Raw genomic sequence first — 26,153 nt, forward strand, 5'->3', positions numbered from 1 at the left:
TGTGGTGTCCCTGAGGTTAGCAGGACCTGCTTGACAGGAACTAGGATTCAAGAGGAATGGCTCACGTGCTCACAAAAATCTCCAGCATAAGAGTTTCAGGCAAAAGCCAATATGTGGAGGCTCTGAGGGCCTTAATTAAATTTTTTTAAATTAATTTTTTAAATTAATTAAAATTTTTAAAATTTTTTTTAATTAAATTAATTTTTTCCAAGGTAATTTTATAGTGTGTATTAAAAGAATTCATCATCGTTCTCTCCATTTGGGTGGAGTTCAAACCTACTGGAGCACAGGGTCCTGTGTCTAAGGAATGACAAGTAACGAAAGACATTAGACAAAGGTAAGTTACCCTGACAGACATCCTGGTCTACCCCCACCTCCAACCTCTTTTAGAATCTATCTTTAAATGGGAAAAGTCTAGCAATAAGACTCAGAGCTTTGAATTCTTCTGTTACTTTGGGAAATTTTTCTAAGTACTTCAAGTACACATCTCTTCCCTTTCCCTTACCTGGAATGAGTTGTTCATTTACCTAATCCCTCTCTAGATGCCCCCACTCCTCCAGACCAAGGATCAGCAAAGTTTTTCTGTAAAGGGCCAGATACTAAATATTTTAGGTTTTGCAGGCCATATGATCTCTGTTGCAACTATTCAACTCTGCAGCTGAAGCCATAGGTAATACCTAAACAAATGGGCCTGGCTGTATTTTAATATAATTGTATTTATGAACACTAAACTTGAATTTGAGTTTCATGTAATTTTTACAGGTCATGAAATACTCTTCTTTTGATTTTCTTTCAACCGTTTGGCAATATAAAAACCACTCCTAGCTTGCAGGTTGTACAAGAACAGGGAGTGGGCCAAACTGGGCCCGTGGGCCATAGCTTGCCAACCCCTCCTCTATATCATGAACTTGAGGACAGGGATTCAATCATAATCATCTTACTAACTCCTATGGTTTCACTCAGTGTCTGACACTTAAGAGACAGCGAAAACTGTGGAGGAAGAAGTAAGCAATGGAGACCATGGAAAAGACGGCAGATGTATCCATCACATACAACAAAATAAGCCCTTCACGTTGTTCCGTATGGGTATTGGAAGGGAGGATGTGTGACAGCTAATAGTATGGCTTTGGAGTCAGAAGGACCTGGGTTTGATTTCCAGCTCCACCATTTCCTGGCTTGGGCCCAGACAAGTACTGAACATCAGGGTGCATATGTCTGTAAATAACAGAAAAACAATCAATGGTGGCTTGAACATTGCAGATATCCACTGTCTCACTTATCAAGAAGCCTAGATATAGTGGTTCCAAGGCTGATTTGGTGGCTCAACAGTACCACTGAGGTCACACAGTTTTGTCTTCTGATCTCCTGAGCCACTGGCTTTTCATCTACATGTGTGTCACCTATGGTTACAAATGGCTGTCTGTTTTAAGCATATATACCATGTTCAAGCTGGTAATATGGGGACAGAGGAAGTGCCAACTCAGTCTCCTTTTATACTGCTATCAGGAGGCCACTGTCTGACCTAGAACATTCCAAGCAGATGTCATTTACGTTTTCCTTGTGTAGACCTGCATTATGTGGCTACTCCTATTGCAAAGGAGGCCAGCCTTTACTGTGGGAAGCAAGGAGAGATGGAGTTGGGTGTGGCTTGGGGAGACCCTTAACAGAGTCCATTTCACAGACTGTTGCAAGGACAAGTGAAGTGATGTGTGAAAAGCATTGGCACATAAGTACTCAGTCAACTGCAAGCTACTATTATCAGTAGGACTAACAATAGTTTCAAAATCCTAAAATATAATCCCTACACTGTCAGTATGAAAACTGTAATTTCTCAGATGAAGTTAGAAAGCCTTATACCCTGATTTCACAATATCCATAATTACATACACTTAAAGCAAATGAATATTGAATTGGAATAGAGTGTGTGTGTGTGTGTGTGTGTGTGTGTGTGTGTGTGTGTGTAACGGGCTATTGATTTATTTTATACTGTTCTATATATACATGGAACTATATATACACATATATACGCATTAAGCATAAATGAGAAAAACCTGGTGACGCTAGGTATGCTCCACATCCTGCATGTTAAATTAGATAACTCAGTCACTTTCCCTGGGCTTAAAACCTGAGTCATCTTTCCCTCTCTCTTTGCCTTTCCTGGTCAGTCAATAAGCCCTGTAGATTTTTCACTGCAATATGTCTCATATTTGTTCTCTATTTTCCAGGACCCAAGCACAACTTTTATCACCTCTTGTCCAGTTGACTCTTGCAATAGACTCCTAAATATTCTTCCGTCTCTAGTTTTACCGCCCCCTACCAAACCAATCCATTCCCTCCTTCTTGCCAGAGTTATCTCCCTGAAGCAAAGCTCTGGCCATGTCATTTTCTTGCTCAAAAACTTTCAATGGTTTCCTAATGCCTACAAAGGTCAAACTCCTTGTTATTCAAGGTGTTCCTGACCTGTCCCCAACCTCCTTTTCTGTCTTCTCTTCTCATTCAGATGCACAGTCCAGCTCATTTAGAACTTGCTCTCTGGTCTCTGAACCATCCCCTCCCCCATTTTCTACATGCATCGTAGCTCACACTGATCCATCTCTGCTTTTCTAGATCCCACCTTATAGGGATGACGGGTAATTTCCATTTTAAGTTACAATGGAACTCTGCTTATGGATGACTACAAGAAGCCCGGAATTTTATGGATTACAATTTGTGCAAAACTATCTGATTAAATCAATGAAACAGTCAATAATTGCCTCTGATGTTTTGCTAGTCCCAGGACATTCAAATGTGCTGACAACTGACAATTTAAAATTGAAATGCCCCATCAAGTGAGTTGGGAAGGGGACAACTGATTCAGGCCAGCAGGCTCAGCATCTGGATTGGACCATGGTAGGGCCCAGTTGGAGCTCAGCTTGGTTCTCCCCCACCCCCTCTTTATAGAGACGTCAGAAGGCTTTCGTATAGCAGAAGGTTGGTGTATTCTGTTCTGGTCCAAAGCAGGAAGGGAGCCATTGCATTTGATGCCAGGTGCTGTGATGAATGTGCCATTTTTTGTCTAGTTAACTCTCCCAATAGCTCTGTGAGGTAGGCATTCTCATTATCTCTATTTTCAAGTGGAGATGAAAGATCCAAAAATGAGTAAATTCTTAAGGTCACAATGCTAGGATTTAAAACCAAGTCTGTCTGACTCCAACATTTTTTTGTAGTTATCTAAGATCACACAGCACGTAAGTGACTAAATTTGGATCAGCTTCCATCAGGATGCCACAGAATACATTTGTGCAGGGGACAAGAAGCTGGGCCAGATGAACTCTGGAAATCTCTCCCAGTGAGAGGATTCTAAGAGTCCATGCCCATGAAATGGGCAATCAGACGAGGGTCCCTCCTTACTCCGGCTGTTAGAGGACTTTTCTTCATTCAGGTCTGGATATAAAATTCAAGCAGAAGAGCTCAGCCATAACCCTTCATATGACTTGAGTTTCAACGTATTTTTTTCATCATCAACCTCACTCCCATATTTCGGCAATGCCGCTCCCTAAATTTTCATGATGTATTGTTTCATGTTTGTATGACTAGTCCTTAAAACCAGATCAGAAAAGCTAGACGGTAGTAATCAGTTCTTTTCCTCTTTCTGAGCATGTGTAACTCCAGCTTTTCCTATGTAAAAGACCACCATATAACTTAGTAGGTAAGAGAGTGGCTAGAGTTTGGCTGTTCTAGACTAGGTTCAGCTAGGTTTGACTCCAGGCCATGGATTAGATTCAGGTCTGTTTCACATAGTTCTCACTCTTCTGGGACCAGCCTCTGGGGCATGTCTTCCTTATGGCAATGGAGGAAGCACAAAAGAGGGTAAGCCCAGTCACCCAAGACATTTCAAGCCTCTTCTTGAATCACATCCTCTAACTTCCCAATGGCCAAAAAGTTAGGTGGACAATCCCAGAGTCAAGAAATGGAGAATTTCACTCTGTCCATCATGAAGCCATGGCAAAGGTATGGATGTCTGCTACAGGGGTGTAAAAATTTGGGACCAATAATTCAAACCACCACACCGTTCAACCAAACAGGCACTGATCTCCTACTATCCACTGGGTTGTGTTTTCATCAACAACATAAAATATTGGAACCACACTATAGACACAAGTTAGGCACCTGGGTTACCAAAATATTCAAGTCATGTTCCTGATCCCTGCGAGCTCAAGGTTAAGAGGAGAAGAAAGAAAAGAAAAGCTAAAATTCATTCAGTACTTACTGTGTCCTAGGCACTGTGCTAAGTAAGACCTTTGACACACTTAAATTACACACAGACCTCCCAACAATCCTGTGATAGGTCTTAAAAGCCATATTTTGCAGATCATAAGACTGAGGCCCAAAGAAGTTAATATAACTTGTTAAAAGCCACACAGTAGAAAGCCGAAGAGCTAGGATTTGAATCTAGATATAACCCCCAAATCCATGCCCAGACGATTACAATGTCGCAATAAGTAGCATACTAAAGATGCATCAGCAGAGGACTGTGGGAGCAAGGGGGAGGGGGCAGAGATCAGGTGAGCTTTCACACAGAAGGTAGCAAATGAGCTGGGTCTTGAAGCATAAGCAGAAATCCACCAGGAGTTTGGGTTGGTGGAAAGCATGTGCAATGGTCTGATGAGAGAGCAGGGCACTTTCTTGAAGAGTTGAGGGCTGTGTGTTGTTGGAGTGTAGAGACGGTGGTAGGAAGTGTGAGAAATGAAAGGGAAGGAGGAGGCTGTGGTGGGTGATGGAGAGGAGAGCTCTGTATACCAGGCAGGAGCTCTGGCTTTGCCTTAGGGACTGGGGAGCCTTGGGCAAGATGTGGTCTGATTGAAATTGAGTTCCAGAAAGAACAGTTTGAAGGCAAAGTGGAGAAGATAGGCTTGAGCATGGAAGCCAAGGGACTAATCACAAAGCCTTCAGGGCAAGCAGATACTGCCACCCCAAGAAGCAGGCCAGACAGGCCCATGCAGACTGGAGAGTGCAGGCTGAGGCTGAAGTGGAGCTAGCTACCCCTGCTCAGCTCCAGAAGATGCTGCCATGCGGGAGAGTGGGTTCAGAAATACAGATGTTTTTAATCTCTAAATTAAAAATATATAGATCTTGATTTTTAAAATCTGGTATTCCTTTCGACCCCTTGCCATACAAGCACTAACTATTCACACTCAGGAACCAAATGCAGAATCCCTGGCTCCCCTGCACTCACTGTACTTGAACTCTCATTGCCTGAAATCAGAGATGGACAGATTCAGGTAGTGCAGGACATTTGTGTTAGCAACCCATTTACGCATTTAAAAAATACTTGTCCATGTATACACACACACACACACTATACATATATACATGTGTATATACACACACACATGTACACATGCATGTGAATGTGTCTACAAATGCATGTGTGCATATATGCACATATGCATCAAATTTGGCACACAGCTGCTTCCATCACTACAGCCACAGACCACACTCTAGCTAAGAGCCACACCGACTGCCCAGGAGCTGTGGGTTTCTTCACTCTCACACATTCTTTTTTGGAAACAGATAAAGGAGCCATTCACAACCTGTGGTCAAATACTAGCCTCTTCTCTAGGCTTTCTCCCTTTACTTGATATCCAAGACCCCAGAATCGTCCCCAGGAAGGTGGCCAGGGAATTGAGTTGCGCAGCTTCAGTCTTCAAAAGCAAGAGACGGACTTTGGGAGTTTGATCCAACAGCCAAAAGTATAAGACACGAAGGAGGCAGAACACCTTCTGTATGCTTCAGCCATGATTTAGTGGCTGAACCCCTCAGCCCTTGTGTTGTCTGTTTTGACTACTACTTATAACCTGCTATATCTCCCTATTGTTTGGAGGGAAGGGTTGGGGTCTCAATCTCTCTCTCTCTCTCTCCCGCAAGTTTTCTATGACTATTTCCCTGAGTGCAAAATGCCTACTCACTTACATGGCTTCAATTCTTCATCTTCTTTTTGATTTCCTCTCATTTCCTCCTACATCTGCTTCTTTGTAATTTAGCTACAAATACTTGTGGGCAGTTTCTTAATTATTTAACACATTTGCAATCAATTTCCTGGGCCTGATGAGCGTGCCACCCAGGATACCTGAGAGCTCTCCGAGAAGTCAGGACTCTCACCTTCCCCACCAGCCCTGGTCCTCAGGGGTTTAACATCCAATGGTTCTCTCATCACCTGGCCCTATAATTCACCAGTCTGATTTATCATACTTGGCTGAGGGCCTAGGACCTAGGTTCAGAGCAGGTTTCCGGCTGTATACTTTGAAATTCAATGGCACATCTCTGATTCAGGGTGTCTTATTTTATGGATGGCAGCAGAAATCCAAACATCCTCTCTTCTACTTGATTTTGTGAGTATCTTGATGTATTACTAACAAGAGTTTAAATTCTTAGAAATTTAATTATTTTAAAAAATCTTGACTTCAGACAATTTCTGGAGCAGGTAGATTAAGCCAACAAATATTTGTTGTATACTTACTATGTGTGAGATGATGGTCTGGAGCAGGTTGGGGGCAAATTATGACCCATGGGTTTTTGGAAATAAAGTTGTGTTGGAACACAGCCACATCCATTCACTTATGTATCGTCCATGGTGGCTTTCAAGCCAAAATGGCAGAGTTAAGTACTTACAATAAAGATCATATAGCCTGCAAAGCCTAAAATATTTATTATCCAGCCCTGATCTAGACACTGGACAGTTGGCTGCAAGCTGTCTGAAGGATCTTACTGGTTCTTGTGGCATTTACTGCAAACACTGGTGACTCCTAAATCTATAGCTCTATTTGGACCTCTCTCCCAACTCCCAGAGTCACATTTGCAACACTTTTTAGACATCACCACCTGCTATCCCAATATTCTACTGGTTTCTCAAGCCCAGCCTCCCCATGTGAACCTCTCTTCCTATGGTGTCACCACCAACAGATCCTGTGTCTCAGTCACCTGGGAGCCACTCCTGGATCCTCCCTGTCCCTTAGCTTCACATGTAACTACCATGACTCCTCCTATATATCTCCATATCTGTCCCCCTTATGTCATCCTTGCTGCCACAGCTCCCTTTGTCTCCTGTCTGGAGCAGAAGTTTCCCCTGCCCACCCCTGGGCTCACCTCACAACACAGGGATGAGGATCAGCCAAGCTGAGGTACAAAAGAAGCACATGATACACAACTTTTCATATGATTTGGGAGAACAACCCTTATGGTTCAAAAATAACAATAGCCAACACTTACAGAGCACTTACTACATTTTAGGTGCCGTTCTAGGTAATTTATGTACTCCAACACCTTTGATCCACATAACAACCCTATGAGGTAGACACTTTTACTATCACATACCCATCTGACAGATGGGGACACTGAGGCTTGATGAAATTGAATAACTTGTGTAAGGTCACAAGCAAGCAAGGGTAGGAGCGGGGATGTAAACCCAGAAAGTCTGGCTCCAGTGTCCATGCTCTTAACCACTGTGTTACACTGCCTCTGCTGAGCCCAAAGCTTTATTTATCTTGCCAGGGTCACCAACATGGAACCCGAAGTCAGTCTGGGTGACAGCTTCCTTACAGCCTGAATGATTCCTAAGAAAAATGTAGATAATTCTTGCCCAAAGGATCTTACATTGGTACTCCAGGAGAAGGGCTGCCCAAACACCAGGCCTCTCCCTCCACTGTCAGGAATGGTGCCTAGGGGCTCATGACAAAAATTAAACCCAGAAACCCCAGAGCTTCATTTGTGAGAGAACAGGATTTCAGAATTGGCTAGAATTGTTAGGACAATTACAACCCTTAAGCAGACTTTCTCCTGCATTTATCTGAGATAAAATCCATTACCAAATTGTCTTTCTGCTCCTCAATCTGTCACTCTTCAAGCTTTTATCATGAATAGCAACACTTAAATATTCAGCAAGTGCCCTGCAGAGCACTAAATACCAAAAACACACATAAAAGGTCATGGTCTCAATCCCCTCCCCACTCCCAGGAATTTACAGTTGAAGAGGCAAGACCCCAAAGCTGAACCTCAGAGGATGTGGCCTAAAAATGTAGATAGGAATTATTTCTTGCCCTGTTTTTTCAATTTTGACTTTCACCTGTCTTTGTTGGGTATTGCCAAGAGGAAAAGGCAGGTAAAGTGGCATATTTAATTCATCTGAACAAAACATATTAAGAATCTACTCTGTCCAAAGCTTTGTGCTCGGCACAGAATGTGATACACAGGAGTGCCAAATAATTCCTACCTTCAAGAAGTTTCTATCGAGCAGTGGGATGAGTTATATAGCTACATAAATATAGTACTACATTACTGCCCCCAAAAGGTATACATATGGGAAATAATAGGTAATGCTACTCATTGGGCCCCTGCGGTATGTCAGGAACTATGTTCAGTGCTGCAAGCCTTCTGATATCTCAAACAATCTTCACAATAGCCCTGCAAGGCTGGTATATTATTAGCCCCATTTTACAACCGAGAAAATTGAGGCTAAGAGAAGTAGCCTGCCCTAGAAGTAGAAGAGCTGGGATTTAAACCCAAGTCATTCAGACTCCAAAGCCCATAGCAGAGGCACTGTTTAAGCGCCTTTTTGCCCCAAACAGTGAATAGAATGTTAATAAGGATGATATGGCCAGTGCATCCCAAGCAGAGAGAAGAATATGAGGGAGAGCCCAGAGGCAGAGGACTGTAAGGTATGTGCCTCGGGTGGAAGGATGAGGGAATACAGTGGATGTAAATCATAAAGGCAGGTTGTGGTTTAGACTGGATATTATGAAGGTTCTATCACTCGGTGGCTTCTGGCTAACCAGATGGTGGCTTCTCCACAGAACATCATACTTTAGGACATAAAAACAGCCTCAGAAAGCTCTCTGACTTTTTCTGATTTTAAGCCAAATCATGTCCATCTCCTTCAGCATTGTTCCTATAACCGTTTTTATCACAACTAAATCTTCAGCAATTTTGGGCGAAGCAAACATGGGCTTCCAGGATGGATCATTTGTCCTTGCAATGGGCCTTCATGCTCTGGTGACAGAGAAGGCTGGGACTTGGCTGCCCTCCAGCTAATCACTTCTCCCTCTTAGAGAAGTAGTTCTTGCCTTGCATCTCTGCGTCATCAAAGGAGAATGGAATTGGTTTGTGGGCATTCTGTTGGGATTGGTCTGTGGCATGTTGCATTAGTGTTTCAAGTACCGCCTTCAAAAAGTATGTTTCCATTTGTTGTACTTTATCATAATCAGACTGATAGCTTCAAACGAAAGAAAGAAAAGGGCCTGAATTCTACTTACTGGATAAAAAGGAGATAAGCAAGGAGAAGGGCAAATTGTGGAAGAGACTCATATTTTCAATAACAATACCCATTTCAGCAGATGATGTTCAGATGATGTCTGATGATCAGGAAGACTCAGGGTCATTGGGAAGAATGAGCATGAATTGACCAAATTTCCACACAAGAGAGACCTCAAAGGTCAAAAGACTCAGATTAGAATCATAGCTGGAAGGAAGAATGAGGATCAGCCCCCTCATTTTAAAATTGGAGCAGCTACAGCCCGGGGGTGGGGTTGGGGGAGGTGCAAAGACTTAGCTGAGGTCACACAGATGGTTAGCAATGGGACAAGATTTGAAGTATCTTGCTTTCCAGTCCAGGGTCTGTTTATGACATCATGCTGCCCTCTAGAAGAATGTGACTATGAGTAAATAGTAAATGTTTTAAGATGTCAGAAACCTGGGTGTGGGTGTGAAAGGCCAAGGATGGCTTCAAGGAGGACATGAAATGATGTGAAATGGGATTTAAATGGGTGGAGAGCAGAGGGCATTGTAGCTGGAGGGGGATGCCCTCTACCTGCCCAGAATGTGCCAAGCCTGGCATCTCAGTATCAGGAAGAGAAGTAAGCAGATTCTTGTGACGAAAAATTGTTACAGCAGTAAAATTAAATCCCCTTTCCGGGAGAAATGGAAACCTTTGTAAGAGATGAGAAATCTAAACTTTTGTGCTCTAGCTTAACTGATTTAAGAAACCAGCAGCTCCTTGCAAGGCTGAAGAGAGAAGGAGGAAAATACTTGGCTTGCGTCCCCACTTGAAGGAAGGGTATTTCCTGCTGGCAGCTACAAACATTTATGAAGCACCCCTAGGGCTTCATCCCAAGTAGGGAAGCCAGGTAACAGATAGCCCCCCAGAGCCTGGAGGTGCCAGGTTCAGCTTCCCTGGAGCCTTATCTATTCACCAATGGGTGACAGGACCACAAGAGACCTGAGTCACCCTTGCTAATCATGTTCAGTTCATTGGCCCATAACAAATCTCCCTCAGCTGGAATGGGATACAGCCTCTAAAACAATAGCACAGGGAACTCTACTCAATACTCTTTAATAGCCTGTATGGGAAAAGAATCTAAAAAAGAGTGGATATACGTATATGTATAACTGATTCACTTTGCTGTACACCTGAAACTAACACAACATTGTAAATCAACTATACTCCAATAAAAATTTAAAAAAACCACAACCAAAAACAATGCAGGCAAAGACAGCAGCTAACATGGAGAAGCATTTATACAATGAGTCTGGATGAAAAGTATAGAACCCATTCCCAAAGCAGGATGACAACAGCGATGTAAAACATACATAAGGAGGAATTAAGACTGGAAAGAAAAACGAACACCATTGTGTCCAGTTGGTGGGATTATGGGTGCTTTTATAAATCTTTTAAAATAATCTTCATTATAATTACATGTGATTTAAATAATAAATAAATACATTTTGCAATACTTTTATCAACTGTGCTTGCATTTCTCTCCAACCCACCCCCAGCATACATGGAGCCAGTAAAGGAAGTAGGCAACATTTTTCTTCAGCACTCACCGCCCCCCCAATACCCTCTCCCTAATATCCTCATTTTATACCCTGTATTATCTCTCCCAGGACTGATTCCTTAACCATTATCACAAATTCCTGACTTCTCCCTCTCATTCTTCCTGCCACCTACCTTTCCAAAATATTTCCTAGTATTGAAGCTGTCCCCAGAGTTTAGCAGTGCGGTAGTTAACCTGATGAAGGAAGGTGCTCATAGAGGTAGGTTGCTCTCTGGGCTAATATATTTGCTTAATAGCTGGATAGTCTCCAAAGACAGACACTGTCAGTGCTTTCCCTCTCTGCACACACACTACTCCCGCTCCTTATAATTGGGCTGGACTTACTGACTTGCTTGACCAATAAAATAAAGTGGAAATAACATTCTGGGTTTCTGAGACCAGGTCATAAGAAACCTTGCAGCTTCCTCCTGGCTCTCTTAGAATTCTCAGTCTTAGGATGCTGTCTTCTGGCAATCAGCTGCCATGTTGTAAGAAGTCCAAGCCACATGGAGAGGCTAAGTGCAGATGGTCCAGCCTACTCAATAAGTATAGATGGTCTAGCACCTAGCACCAACTGCCAGCCGTGATGAGTGCACCATTCTGGACATCCAGCCCTGTCAAGCCTTCAGATGACTGCAGATGACTGCAACCTCAGCCTGCATAGGACTAAAACTGTGTGAGACCTCAAGTAAAAAACACCCAGCTGATATCACTCAGCCCACATAACCAACAGAGATAATAACTTGATGCTTTAAGACACCAATTTTGACGGTGGTTTTTTAATGTAGCAATAGGTAAGGAGCACATTTTTAAATAGTTTTTTTTAGGTGGGATGACAAAACTTCAGTTTCTGTCGTCCTCGATTTGGTGAAAGATTCTCAGAAGGATTGCTTTTCTGCTCAATCATTTCTTTAATCATTCATTCATTCATTCACCCAACTTACACATAATGAAGAACATGTCTGTATACAGCACTGTGCCAGGTGTCAAGGAGCACAGCAAAGGCATCAGAAACAGCCATGTAAAAACTGTATTTCATCAAAGGCATTGACATGTTATATAAAAGTGGTACAGTTACTTGAATTTAGATGGGCCAGGTGGATAAGATTTGAATATTTGCATATCTGGTGCAAGGGCATAAGAAAATGAGAATAATATGATCAAGGCCACTGAATCAAGACAGCAGGGAGTAAGCAAGGGATGCAAAAGAAAGCCCTCCAGTTTGATTACAAGGTAAGGAGCCCTAATGAGGATGGTGGTCAATAGGGCTGGTTGGGAAGTTTGGGACCTGGACCTTGAGCAGGTCTCCCAGGGTGGCTGCCCTCTGAGCCACACTATCAATATGTTCCTGAAGGCCAAGGTCAATGTGATCTATGTTCTCTGCCACAGATCAGTCACTGATTGCTTTGCTGAGAGACTAGAGCCTAAGAATGCAAGAATCAACTCTAAACAAATCCCCAAAGAATTCAAACTGCCCATCTTTCTATGTAAAAAGTGTGGCCCCCATTGCATTTATGAGCTGTAGCAAAGTCCACACATTCACCATCCATTAATACTGATGATGGGCCCATGAAGATGCTATTAGGTGGGAGAACATGATAATAGCTCAGAGTTAATGACTGAAAGAATCAATCCCATTTCAGCCTCTAGGGAAGGGCTGAAGTTGGAGCTAGACAAGGATTACAGGCATTGCCCCCAAAGTATTAGCTGACCTGGATTCCTAACTCCTCTGGTAACTTGCAATGCAATCTCATGTAAGTCACTATTCCTCACTGAACCTCAGTTTCTCCACCTGCACAATGCAGAGTATCTCTGAGGTTGCTTTAGTCATGATATTTCATGATTCTAAGGGAGAGAGACAAGTTACATGAAAGGGAGAAAAGGGGTGAAGTAGGATCTGACACTCACACTTCTGCCATCAACTCTAAACACATCCATGGAATTCTGACCAAGTCCTAATGGCATCAGTGTTTGGCTGGTGCAGTGCATGACTTAGTGCTTGGCTGAGAGTAAGATTAAACCTCAGATTTCCAGACAGTTGACTTTTCCCCAGGGCATGTGGAGACCATGATCCCAAGTTTCTCCCTGTACATCTCATTCTGGAGGTCAAGCTCCATTATTGCATGCTTAAAGGTAATGCATTTAGATTTAGCCTAATGAATAAAACACTGTCACAATTCACTAGTAGAGGGGACATTCTCATCAGATTTTCTTCTCTGCCTTCTCAGGAATGTAATGTAACTTCTTTTCACTGCACCATAAACTTACTTCAGTGAGTTGAAAAAGCAGCTTCTTGTCAATATTTAAGTGGTTCACTAAGAGCTTATGTTTTACTACAGACAATCCCCAATTTATGATGGTCCAACCTGTGAGTTTTTTGACTTTACATTGGTTGCAAAAGCAATACACATTCAGTAGAAACCAGATGGCGAATTTTGAATTTTGATCTTTTCCCAGGCTAGTGGTATGCTGTAGGATGCTTTCTCGTAATGCTGGGCAGAGGCAGCAAGCCACAGCTCCCAGTCAGCCACGCAATCATGAGGGTAAATGATCCACCTGCTTACAACCATTCTGCACCCAGACAACCATTCTGCTTTCCACTTTCAGTACATTGTTCAATAAATTACATGAGCTAGTCAACACTTTATTTTGAAATAGGCTTGTGTTAGATGATTTTGCCCAACTGTAGGCTAACGTAAGCATTCTGAACACGTTTAAGGTAGCCGAGGTGTATTAAATGCATTTTTGACTTAAGATATATTTAACTTACAATGGATTTATCAGGATGTAACCCCATATTAAGTCCAGTAACATATGTATAAGCAAGAAGTCATGAAGTTCTTGATAAAATGAATTACTAGTTCACTGACTTACAAAATGAGCACTCTCAGTTCTTTAATTTGAGGAAACAGTAGCAGTTTTATTTAAGATCACATGAAACTTCACAACAACACAGGTCCCAATATCCCCAGGTTTCAAAACTGAGATGCACTTTCCTATACACCAACAAGGAATCCTCAGGGGCTGAGGTGAAAATAGAGGGGCACCATTTGTTAGCACTAGGATATGGTCTACCCAGGCTGCTTCAGAAGTGATGCTCCCTTCACCATCTTTGTGGGTTGCCATCCTCACCTGTGTCAGCAGAGTTAGCACCACGTACCACATTCTTCTCTTTCCAAGTAACCAGGTAGGATTCAGAGGAAAAAATGAAGGGTGTGGGCTTCCCTGGTGGCGCAGTGGTTGAGAGTCCGCCTGCCGATGCAGGGGACACGGGTTCGGGCCCCGGTCCAGGTAGATCCCACATGCCGTGGAGCAGCTGGGCCCGTGAGCCATGGCCGCTGAGCCTGCGCGTCCGGAGCCTGTGCTCCACAACGGGAGGGGCCACAACAGTGAGATGCCCACGTACCGAAAAAAATAAAAAAATGAAGGGTGTAACTAGGACCCCCACTCCTCACCAGTTCTGACATGCGGGAAATAGTGGTGAAATGGGTCATCCAAGCAAAGTTTACTTTGGATTCCTCACTTTGATGTATTCCCTGATGTATGTCCAAAAGCTGTCTCTTCCTTTCTCCTTTGAATGGGTGAGACCTTGGGTAAGCAAGGGTAGGGCTTTGTTTGGAGGAAAGACAACTATGTAGAAGAAGGACAGCCTAATGCCTTGTCCCAAAAATCAAGAGAGAGTTCCAAGAATCAAGAAATAGTGGCTAAGGGAAACCTTCAAGATGGCGGAAGATTAAGACATGGAGATCACCTTCCTCCCCACAAATACATCAGAAATACATCTACATGTGGAACAAGTCCTACAGAACACCTACTGAACGCTGGCAAAAGACCTCAGACCTCCCAAAAGGCAAGAAACTCCCCACATACCTGGCCGTGTGGATGACGGGGTCTTGGTGCTCCAGCCAGGTGTCAGGCCTGTGCCTCTGAGGTGGGAGAGCCGAGTTCAGGCCATTGGTTCACAAAAGACCTCCCAGCTCCATGTAATATCAAATGGAAAAAGTCTCCCAGGGATCGCCATCTCAACGCCAAGACCTAGCTCCACTCAATGACCAGCAAGTTACAGTGCTGGACACCCTAGGCCAAACAGCTAGCAAGACAGGAACACAACCCCACCCATTAGCAGAAAGGCTGCCTAAAATCATAATAAGTCTACAGAGACCCCAAAACACACCACCAGACATGGACCTGCCCACCAGAAAGAAAAGATCCAGCCTCATCCACCAGAACACAGGCACTGGTCCCCTCCACTGGGAAGCCTACACAACCCACTGAACCAACCTTAGCCACAGGGGGCAGACACCAAAAACAATGGGAACTACGAACCTGCAGCCTGTGAAAAGGAGACCCCAAACACAGTAAGTTAAGCAAAATGATAAGACAGGGAAACACACAGCAGATGAAGGAGCAAGGTAAAAACCCACCAGACCAAACAAATGAAGAGGAAATAGGCAGTCTACCTGAAAAAGAATTCAGAGTAATGACAGTAAAGATGATCCAAAATCTTGGAAATAGAATGGAGAAAATACAAGAAACATTTAACAAGGACCTAGAAGAAATAAAGAGCAAATGAACAGTGATGAACAAAACAATAAATGAAATTAAAAATTCTCTAGAAGGGGCTTCCCTGGCGGCGCAGTGGTTGAGAATCCGCCTGCCGATGCAGGGGACACGGGTTCGTGCCCCGGTCCGGGAAGGTCCCACATGCCGCGGAGCAGCTGGGCCTGTGAGCCATGGCTGCTGAGCCTGCGCACCTGGAGCCTGTGCTCCACAACGGGAGAGGCCACAACAGTGAGAGGCCCGTGTACCACACACACAAAAAAATTCTCTAGAAGGAATCAATAGCAGAATAACTGAGGCAGAAGAAGGGATAAGTGACCTGGAAGATAAAATAGTAGAAATAACTACTGCAGAGCAGAATAAAGAACAAAGAATGAAAAGAATTGAAGATAGTCTCAGAGACCTCTGGGACAACATTAAATGTACCAACATTCGAATTATAGGGGTTCCAGAAGAAGAAGAGAAAAAGAAAGGGACTGAGGAAATATTTGAAGAGATTATAGTTGAAAACTTCCCTAATATGGGAAAGGAAATAGTTAATCAAGTCCACAAAGCACAGAGAGTCCATACAGGAAAAATCCAAGGAGAAACACACCAAGACACATATTAATCAAACTATCAAAAATTAAATACAAAGAAAAAATATTAAAAGCAGCAAGGGAAAAACAACAAATAACATAGAAGGGAATCCCCCATAAGGTTAACAGCTGATCTTTCAGCAGAAACACTGCAAGCCAGAAAGGAGTGGCAGGACATATTTAAATTGATGAAGGAGAAAAAGCTACAATCAAGATTACTCTACCCAGCAGGGATCTCATTCAGATTTGACGGAGAAATTAAAACCTTTACAGACAAGCAAAAGCTAAGAGAACTCAGCACCACCAAACCAGCATTACACCAAATGCTAAAGGAACTTCTCTCGGCAGGAGACACAAGAGAAGGAAAAGACCTAGCAAGAACAAACCCAAAACAATTAAGAAAATGGTAATAGGAACATACATATGAATAATTACCTTAAATGTAAATGGATTAAATGCTCCCACCAAAAGACATGGACTGGTTGAATGGATACAAAAACAAGACCTGTATGTATGCTGTCTACAAGAGGTCCACTTCAGACCTAGGGACACATACAGACTGAAAGTAAGGGGATGGGAAAAGATATTCCATGCAAATGGAAATCAAAAGAAAGCTGGAGTAGCAATTCTCATATCAGACAAAATAGACTTTAAAACAAAGACTATTATAAGAGACAAAGAAGGACACTACATAATGATCAAGGGATCGATCCAAGAAGAAGATATAACAATTGTAAATATTTATGCACCCAACATAGGAGCACCTCAATACATAAGGCAAATGCTAACAGCCATAAAAGGGGAAATCAACAGTAACACAATCATAGTACGGGACTTTAACACCCCACTATCACCAATCGACAGATCATCCAAAAAGAAAATAAATAAGGAAACACAAGCTTTAAATGATACATTAAACAAGATGGACTTAGTTGATATTTATAGGACATTCCACCCAAAAACAACAGAATACACTTTCTTCTCAAGTGCTCATGGAACATTCTCCAAGATAGATCATATCTTGGGTCACAAATCAAGCCTTGGTAAATTTAAGAAAATTGAAATGGTATCAAGTATCTTTTCTGATCACAATGCTATGAGACTAGATATAAATTACAGGAAAAAATCTGTAAAAAATACAAACACATGGAGGTTAAACAATACATTACTTAATAACTAAGAGATCACTGAAGAAATCAAAGAGGAAATCAAAAAATACCTAGAAACAGGGCTTCCTGGTGGCGCAGTGGTTTAGAGTCCACCTGCCGATGCAGGGGACACGGGTTTGTGCCCCGGTCCGGGAAGATCCCACATGCCATGGAGCGGCTAGGCCCGTGAGCCATGGCCACTGAGCCTGCGCGTCCGGAGCCTGTGCTCCACAATGGGAGAGGCCACAACAGTGAGAGGCCCGCGTACCGAAAAAATAAGAAAACCTAGAAACAAATGACAATGAAAACACGATGACCCAAAACCTATGGGATGCAGCAAAAGTAGTTCTAAGAGGAAGGTTTACAGCAATACAATCCTACCTTAAGAAACAAGAAACATCTCAAATAGACAACCTAACCTTACACCTAAAGCAATTAGAGAAAGAACAAAAAAAAACCCAAGTAAGCAGAAGGAAAGAAATCATAAAGATCAGATCAGAAATAAATGAAAAAGAAATGAAGGAAACAATAGCAAAGATCAGTAAAACTAAAAGCTGGTTCTTTGAGAAGATAAACAAAATTGATAAACCATTAGCCAGACTCACCAAGAAAAAAAGGGAGAAGACTCAAATCATTAGAATTAGAAATGAAAAAGGAGAAGTAACAACTGACACTGCAGAAATACAAAGGATCATGAGAGATTACTGCAAGCAACTATATGCCAATAAAATGGACAACCTGGAAGAAATGGACAAATTCTTAGAAAAGCACAACCTTCCAAGACTGAACCAGGAAGAAATAGGAAATATAAACAGACCAATCACAAGCACTGAAATTGAAACCATGATTAAAAATCTTCCAACAAACAAAAGCCCAGGACCAGATGGCTTCACAGGAGAATTCTATCAAACATTTAGAGAAGAGCTAGCACCCATCCTTCTCAAACTCTTCCAAAATATAGCAGAGCGAGGAACACTCTGAAACTCATACTAAGAGGCCACCATCACCCTGATACCAAAACCAGACAAAGACGTCACAAAGAAAGAAAGCTACAGGCCAATATCACTGATGAACACAGATGCAAAAATCCTCAACAAAATACTAGCAAACAGAATCCAACAGCAAATTAAAAAGATCACAGATCATGATCAAATGGGGTTTATCCCAGGAATGCAAGGATTCTTCAATATATGCAAATCAGTCAATGTGATACACCATATTAACAGATTGAAGAATAAAAACCATATGATCACCTCAATAGATGCAGAAAAAGCTTTCGACAAAATTCAACACCCATTTATGATAAAAACCCTCCAGAAAGTAGGCATAGAGGGAACTTACCTCAACATAATAAAGGCCATATATGACAAACCCACAGCCAACATCATCCTCAATGGTGAAAAACTGAAACCATTTCCACTAAGATCAGGAATAAGACAATGTTGCCCACTCTCACCACTATTATTCAACATAGTTTTGGAAGGTTTAGCCACAGCAACCAGAGAAGAAAAAGAAATAAAAGGAATCCAAATCAAAAAGAAGAAGTAAAGCTGTCACTGTTTGCAGATGACATGATACTATACATAGAGAATCCTAAAGATGCTACCGGAAAACTACTAGAGCTAATCAATGAATTTGGTAAAGTAGCAGGATACAAAATTAATGCATAGAAATATCTTGCATTTCTATACACTAATGATGAAAAATCTCAAAGAGAAATTGAGGAAACACTCCCATTTACCATTGCAACAAAAAGAATAAAATACCGAGGAATAAACCAACCTAAGGAGACAAAAGACCTATATGCAGAAAACTGTAAGACACTGATGAAAGAAATTAAAGATGATACAAACAGATGGAGAGATATATCACATTCTTGGATTGGAAGAATCAACATTCTGCAAATGACTATACTACCCAAAGCACTCTAAAGATTCAATGCAATCCCTATCAATCTACCACTGGCATTTTTTAACAGAACTAGAACAAAAAATTTCACAATTTGTATGGAAACACAAAAGACCCTGAACAGCCAAAGCAATATTGAGAAAGAAAAGCGGAGCTGGAGGAATCAGGCTCCCGGACTTCAGACTACACTACAAAGCTACAGTGATCAAGACAGTATGGTACAGGCACAAAAACAGAAATATAGATCAATCGAACAGGACAGAAAGCTCAGAGATAAACCCACACACATATGGTCACCTTATCTTTGATAAACGAGGCAAGAATATACAATGGAGAAAAGACAGCCTCTTCAATAAGTGGTGCTGGGAAAACTGGACAGTTACATGTAAAAGAATGAAATTAGAACACTCCCTCACACCATACACAAAAATAAACTCAAAATGGATTAAAAACCTAAATGTAAAGCCAGACACTATAAAACTCATAGAGGAAAATATAGGCAGAATACTCTTTGACATAAATCACAGCAAGATCCTTTTTGACCCACCTGCTAGAGAAATGGAAATAAAAACAAAAATAAACAAATGGGACCTAATGACACTTAAAAGCTTTTGCACAGCAAAGGAAACCATAAACAAGATGAAAAGACAACCCTCAGAATGGGAGAAAACATTTGCAAATGAAGCAACTGACAAAGGATTAATCTCCAAAATTTACAAGCAGCTCATACAGCTCAATGTCAAAAAAACAGACAACCCAATCAAAAAATGGGCAGAACACCTAAATAGACATTTCTCCAAAGAAGATATACAGATTGCCAACAAACACATGAAGAATGCTCAACATCATTAATCATTAGAGAAATGCAAATCAAAACTACAGTGAGGTATCACCTCACACCAGTCAGAATGGCCATCATCAAAAAAATCTACAAACAATAAATGCTGGGGAGGGTGTGGAGAAAAGGCAACCCTCTTGCACTGTTGGTGGGAATGTAAATTGATACAGCCACTATGGAGAACAGTATGGAGGTTCCTTAAAAAACTACAAATAGAACTACCATACAACCCAGCAATCCCACTACTGGGCATATACCCTGAGAAGCCATAATTCAAAAAGAGTCATGTACCACAATGTTCATTGCAGCTCTATGTACAATAGCCAGGACATGGAAGCAACCTATGTGTCCATTGACAGATGAATGGATAAAGAAGATGTGGCACATATATACAATGGAATATTACTCAGCCATAAAAAGAAATGAAACTGAGTTATTTGTAGTGAGGTGGAGGGATCCAGAGTCTGTCATACAGAGTGAAGTAAGTCAGAAAGAGAAAAACAAATACCATATGCTAACACATATATATGGAATCTAAAAAAAAAAGGTCATGAAGAACCTAGGGGCAGGATGGGAACAACGACGCAGACCTACTAGAGAATGGGCTTGAGGACACGGGGAGGGGGAAGGGTAAGCTGGGACAGGGTGAGAGAGTGACATAGACATATATACACCACCAAATGTAAAATCGATAGCTAGTGGGAAGCAGCTGCATAGCACAGGGAGATCAGCTCGGTGCTTTGTGACCACCTAGAAGGATGGGATAGGGAGGGTGGGAGGGAGGGAGACACAAGAGGTAAGAGATATGGGGATATATGTATATGTATAGCTGATTCACTTTGTTATAAAGCAGAAACTAACACACCATTGTAAAGCAATTATACTCCAATAAAGATGTTAAAAAAAAAAAAAAAAGAGAAAGAAGTAGTGGCTGAGAGTCAAGAAATAATGGCCAAGACACTGAAGCCTGACTGTCTGGGTTCAAATCCCCCCTCTGCCTCTTGCTATTACTTAACGAGAGGCACATTACTTAACCTCTCTGTTCACAGGTTTCCTCATCTACAAAACAGGCAGAGTAACAGTTCTCACCACATGGGGATGTTGGGATGACTAAATGATATCACACATATGAAGCACTAGAGCAGTTCCTGGCATATGCTCCAAGTTTGCTATTTTATTGCTGTCGGAGTTTCTGTGGGCACCAGGATAACCATAAAATTGAGCTGGTTTCACACCTGCTGGCCTCCTAGTAGCCTGTGCGCAGCCAAAAAGAATAACCTTTCCAGGTCCTTCCCACTGTGGAACTACACAAGTCATGAACATCTCCTGGCCTCATCCGCCTGGGTTGAGGAAGGGGAGTAAAAAGTGGGAGAGTTGGGAGTAGGACCTGATTGATATGTGCAGCGCACTGACAAAAGCAATGACTAGACAATCAAGACATTTGGTTCCAGTGCCGGTTCCGGCTTGGATTATACACATGATCCCTGTGGTGGCTGACCTGGGCGGCCTCCATGGTCCCTCCCAGTGCTAAGACTCTGACACCCTGGGGCCCATTGAGACTCTGGCCACCATGGCTCCCATGCCTTTTGAAAATCCTGATCTGCAGCCCTCCAGCCTGCTTCATTCCACAGGACTGGGCTCATTTCAGGTCCTAGCTGCCTCCAGTTCATACCTCCCTCTGTCCTAACATGAAATGATGCTGCTGGAGGGTTTGGGTCCTTTACACCTGCCACCTTTCTAGGTATCCAAATCTTTTGGGACCTCATGGACCACAGGACATTAATGAAATCCTTTTCGCCTTCACTAAGGTTAGCTCTTTGCAGAAGAAACTCTGAGATAACTAAACTAGACTTGCTTTGCAGCCCTGCCCAAAATAACTGCATATGTTTTCTGGGTTATGTCAGCTCACTGAGCTGTCAAAGACACTTGACAGAAATCAAATGTTCTTCGTGGACGGTGTTGCCACACACCTCACACATAACACACACACACTGTGTTTTTTAAATCCCCATATAGTAAGAGTCAAGAAAAGATGGAGGATTGGAGTGCAGGAAGAGGAGAATTTTATATGAACTCAAGCATTCTTCCTCCAGGTTGAATCTGTGGGCTTTAAAAATCCAACTGAGTCCTGATTCTTACCTGACTCAAGCTAAGTAAAATATATGGCAATCAGAGTTTAAGAAGCAACTTAGCTGAGTGGGCACAAAAGGAGAGCGAGCCACACTTGGTGCTTGCCCTGCTCTCTTGTCTTGGTAACGTTAATGGGACACTTGGTGACAAACGGAGACATAGAGTGACCTCCAGCATTTGTACTAGAATGTGAATGTCTTGTGTAGGGAGCTTTATTGAATTTTAGGCAGGTGAGTGATAGCCTTCCCGCATCATAAGCTCTCGTCAAATGTATCCTGACTGATTGATATTTTCTCTCACTTTATAGGCTCCCTTAAGGAATAAATCCAATTGAAAAGAACGACACACCATTTGTACTTAATTAGACATGTTTCCCAGAAAACTAAAAGTCTTTACTAAAATATACAAACATAGGCATTAATTCGAATTAGCATAAATGCCATACTTAAATGTGCTGCATATTTCAAACTCAGATACATAAATATGTAGGTATAATTAGATGCTTTGCTCACCGAGGCTTAACTTTCTGGAGTGACTAAACTGGTGGCTCTTTACCTTATGGATATTCCTGGACATTTTGAGAATCTCTTGGAAGTTTTCAACCCCTCCCTGTAAAATGCATCCATTACAACATTTTGCCTACATTTTGAAGGTATGCATAGATTCCCTGGAGCCCATTTATAAACCTTCCTCTTTCCCCCCACCCCCAGGGTCTATGGACTCAGGTCAAGGACCTCTGACTTGGTTTTCAGTCCTAGTCCTAGCTCAAATGCTGTGCTTCTCTCTCCTTGAGTTTTTATGGCACTAAGAGTTTGAGCAAAACCCCTTCTCTAACCCAAAGACTGTTCCAGGTCCTGAGATTTAGAGATGTTTGGCATAAAAAGGTCATGTGCATTTTCCTTATTATGGTTTCAATTGTGCTAGCAAAGATTTCTTTCAATAATAAAGGATGTGCCTTTATTTTCCCTCTAACTTGTCTGTCTTGGAAACTTTTTTTTTTTTTTTTCACCTATAAGGTGAAATAAAAGAGAAAAGAAAAGAGAAATTGTTGAAGAGTAACAAGGACTTGCTAATCTTCACAAAACCCATGTTTGGCTTTCCTCTGATTAGTAGTTAGTTTTTTCTCTCTTTTGACAAACATGTTTCAAGTTCCTATACTCTTTTCTAATCAACAGTCTAAAATATGGTTATGATTCTTAATCTTTCTCATTAAAGAATACTCTGTGACATAAATTCTGTTGCCTTTGTTGTAGAGCTCCTCCACCACCATCTTGACACAGACCAGAGACAGGGTATTAAACAGATATGTTCTCTTTGTTAGGCTAGAAGTCCTCAAATCTGACGTCTGAAATGGTTATTCAGGCCATTCAAATTAGACAAGGCAGAAAGTGAAGCTCAGAGCATTAGTTTCCTCGTCTATAGAAACAAGGCTGCTGATTACAATACTAACCCTGTAGGGTGGCCAGGAGGATTAAAGGACACAATGTTTGTAAAGTACCTGGCACAACCCCTATTATACAGCAGCTAATAGAAACTGTCCAATGGGCTCTAGCAAGGGAAACTACAGCACCATGGACAGCTCCTGTGGTCGGCCATTTAGGAGAAGGTCTTCCCAGACTAGCTGACAGCTGCCTCACCAGGTGGCCCTGCTCTACGGAGCAAGGCTCTACAGTTCTTAAAAGGACCTTGACCACTTAGACAACCTCTGGCTTTCTATGACAAGGAAATCATCCTCTTCTCCAACTCTGCGTGAAGGTGCACCCCACCAGACGGGAGGCTCATCAAAGGGATCTAAGTGTTCAGAGGTTTTGCTGGATTAGAGACTTGGGTTTCCTTTCGGTGTCACATTGTCAAGTCCCCAGCTGATTAGTCTTCATAGATCCTTCTTCCCTCCGTGAGTACAGGGGCTTAGGGCTCTTTGTTCTGACTCCACCCTAAAGACTGTATTTCTTGACTAACCATCCATTTCTCAGGAAAAATAGTCTGGCCCTACCCTATACCTTCCTTGGCCTGGTGTGTGGGTTTCAAGGGCAATTTCCTACTACATTAGGACAGCCAGCTCCTACAAGTGAAAATACCAGCCAAGGCACTATCTTTCTAAATAAAACACTGACTAAATGTTAGCAGGCTTCTTCGTCAGAACAGGGCAGGAGCTGTGAGGGGGACTGAACAAACATGTGGATGTGCTCTTTGCTGGCAGTCGTCAGCTGCCTGGGTTCCTGCCACATGCTGCTCCACGTGGTTGCCCACGCAAGAGCATGCGCATCTACTCCCCATCCCCCCACCCCATTCTCTAAGAGTTCTTGACTCCTCAGTGCAGGTGCTACTTGTTGGCAATACATGTGGGTTCTATAGTTTTGCTCCTGAAAAAAATATGTGTTAAAATCAGAATTTTGTAAAGTGAGTGTCACTTTGACATTGATTGACATTAAGATTGTTCAGTGCCTCCTGTTAATTTCCAATTGTCCCCTGACTGTGAGTGTCTCTAGGCACTTCAGATTCCAGCCACTCTGTCTCCTGCAAAACTAGTTCTGTTAGTTGTTAGGAGTTTGACCATCATTTATCAACTTTCCCTAAGACGTATATTATTACTATTTCCCTGGACAACAGTAATAGCCTCATGCCTACTTTTCCACCTTTTTTCTCCACTTTCAACCCAGATTATACAAAGCTGCCAGATTAATTTTCTTAAATTTTACCTAAGCGTAACAGAGCCCTGCTTCAAATACTTGTTTTTAATGGCTCTTCACTGGCTACAAAGTTACATACAAACTCCTCATCCTGTTATTCTTCTTGATATGGCTTCAGCAAGCTTTTCCTGCTCTTTTTTCTAACAATTACCCCTGCCATATGCCATCTGGATTCATTAATAATTTCTAAACAAGGATATCCTTGTAACTTTATCCATGTTCCTTGTCATTCTGGAACGATCTCCCCCTTCTTATAAAATTCTCCCATTCTTCAAGGTCACCACATACCCCATTCCTTTGTACAATCTTTGCTAAGTAACAGTAAAAGCTAACATTTAGCAAGCACTTAGGACATGCCAGGCACTGGGCTAAGCACATTATAGGCATTATACATCATTTATTCCCAGCAAAATAAATCTTTTACAGCCCATATTTTGCATATTAGGAAACCAAAGTTTAAGAAGTTGGGCTTCTTGCTCAGTGTGTTAGAACTATTGAGTAGTGAAGCAGGCTTTGAACCCAGGTAGCCTGAGTCTGGGGCCCTCAGCTTTAAACGACTCTCCTGTCCTTGTACACCCAACCTCTAACACTTGACTAATTCTTTTTTTTTTTTAAATAAATTTATTTATTTTATTTATTTATTTTTGGCTGTGTTGGGTCTTCATTGCTGTGTGCGGGCTTTCTCTAGTTGCTGTGAGAGGGAGCTATTCTTCGATGCAGTGCATGGTCTTCTCATTGCGGTGGCTTCTCTTGGTGCAGAGTACGGGCTCTAGGCTCGCAGGCTCAGTAGCTGTGGTGCACAGGCTTAGTTGCTCCGTGGCATGTGGGATCTTCCTGGACCAGGGCTCAAACCTGTGTCCCCTGCATTGGAAGGCATGTTCTTAACCACTGCACCACCAGGGAAGTCCCTTGACTAATTTTTATGCTGCTTACTCTACTCCACCTCTATCTTGTATTATAATTATCATCTGTGTATTTGTCTTCCTTTCCTTTACTCTGGATAGCGAACGTATTACCAACTTGGTCCTATTTATCTATATCTCTAACCAGCACAATGCCTGAAACTTTAGTGGAAAGAACTTTGAAACCGGGGAGGAGGTTGTCAATGTGGGTATTTTAGATGAAAGAGGGAACCTAATCTATTCCCAGAGGTCTGTGATCATGAGAGGAAACAGGGTAAATTTCATTCTAAACACATTCTACAACCCTTGAAGAAATGCCTACCTGCTTGGGGCAAGTGGTCAAGGAGCTAATGTCACTTCAGCCAGGCAGAGCCCAGAGCCCAGCTGCAGGGGGCTGCATTTTCCACCCTTCCTTTATTTCCTTGTCCAAAGGGACTGTGATGGGATAATAGCAAACCCACTCAGAGAGCAAGAGTCATGATGTGGTTCACCTTAGAGAATAAATGTGTGGCCTGGGAAGCCAGCCAAGCCTCTGGCTGAGGCTGAGCTGTC

General features: G+C 42.2%; 1 protein-coding gene across 2 annotated transcripts in view; it reads right to left on the bottom strand.

Annotated features, from left to right (window-relative positions):
- The window catches only part of LOC117199107 (peroxisomal membrane protein 11A-like), a 234,429-nt gene that overhangs the window by 61,048 nt on the left and 147,228 nt on the right, over positions 1-26,153 (bottom strand). The gene's annotated exons all lie outside the window — the stretch shown is intronic.

The sequence above is a fragment of the Orcinus orca genome, chromosome 20, assembly GCF_937001465.1.
Source record: "Orcinus orca chromosome 20, mOrcOrc1.1, whole genome shotgun sequence".
NCBI lineage: Eukaryota > Metazoa > Chordata > Mammalia > Artiodactyla > Delphinidae > Orcinus > Orcinus orca.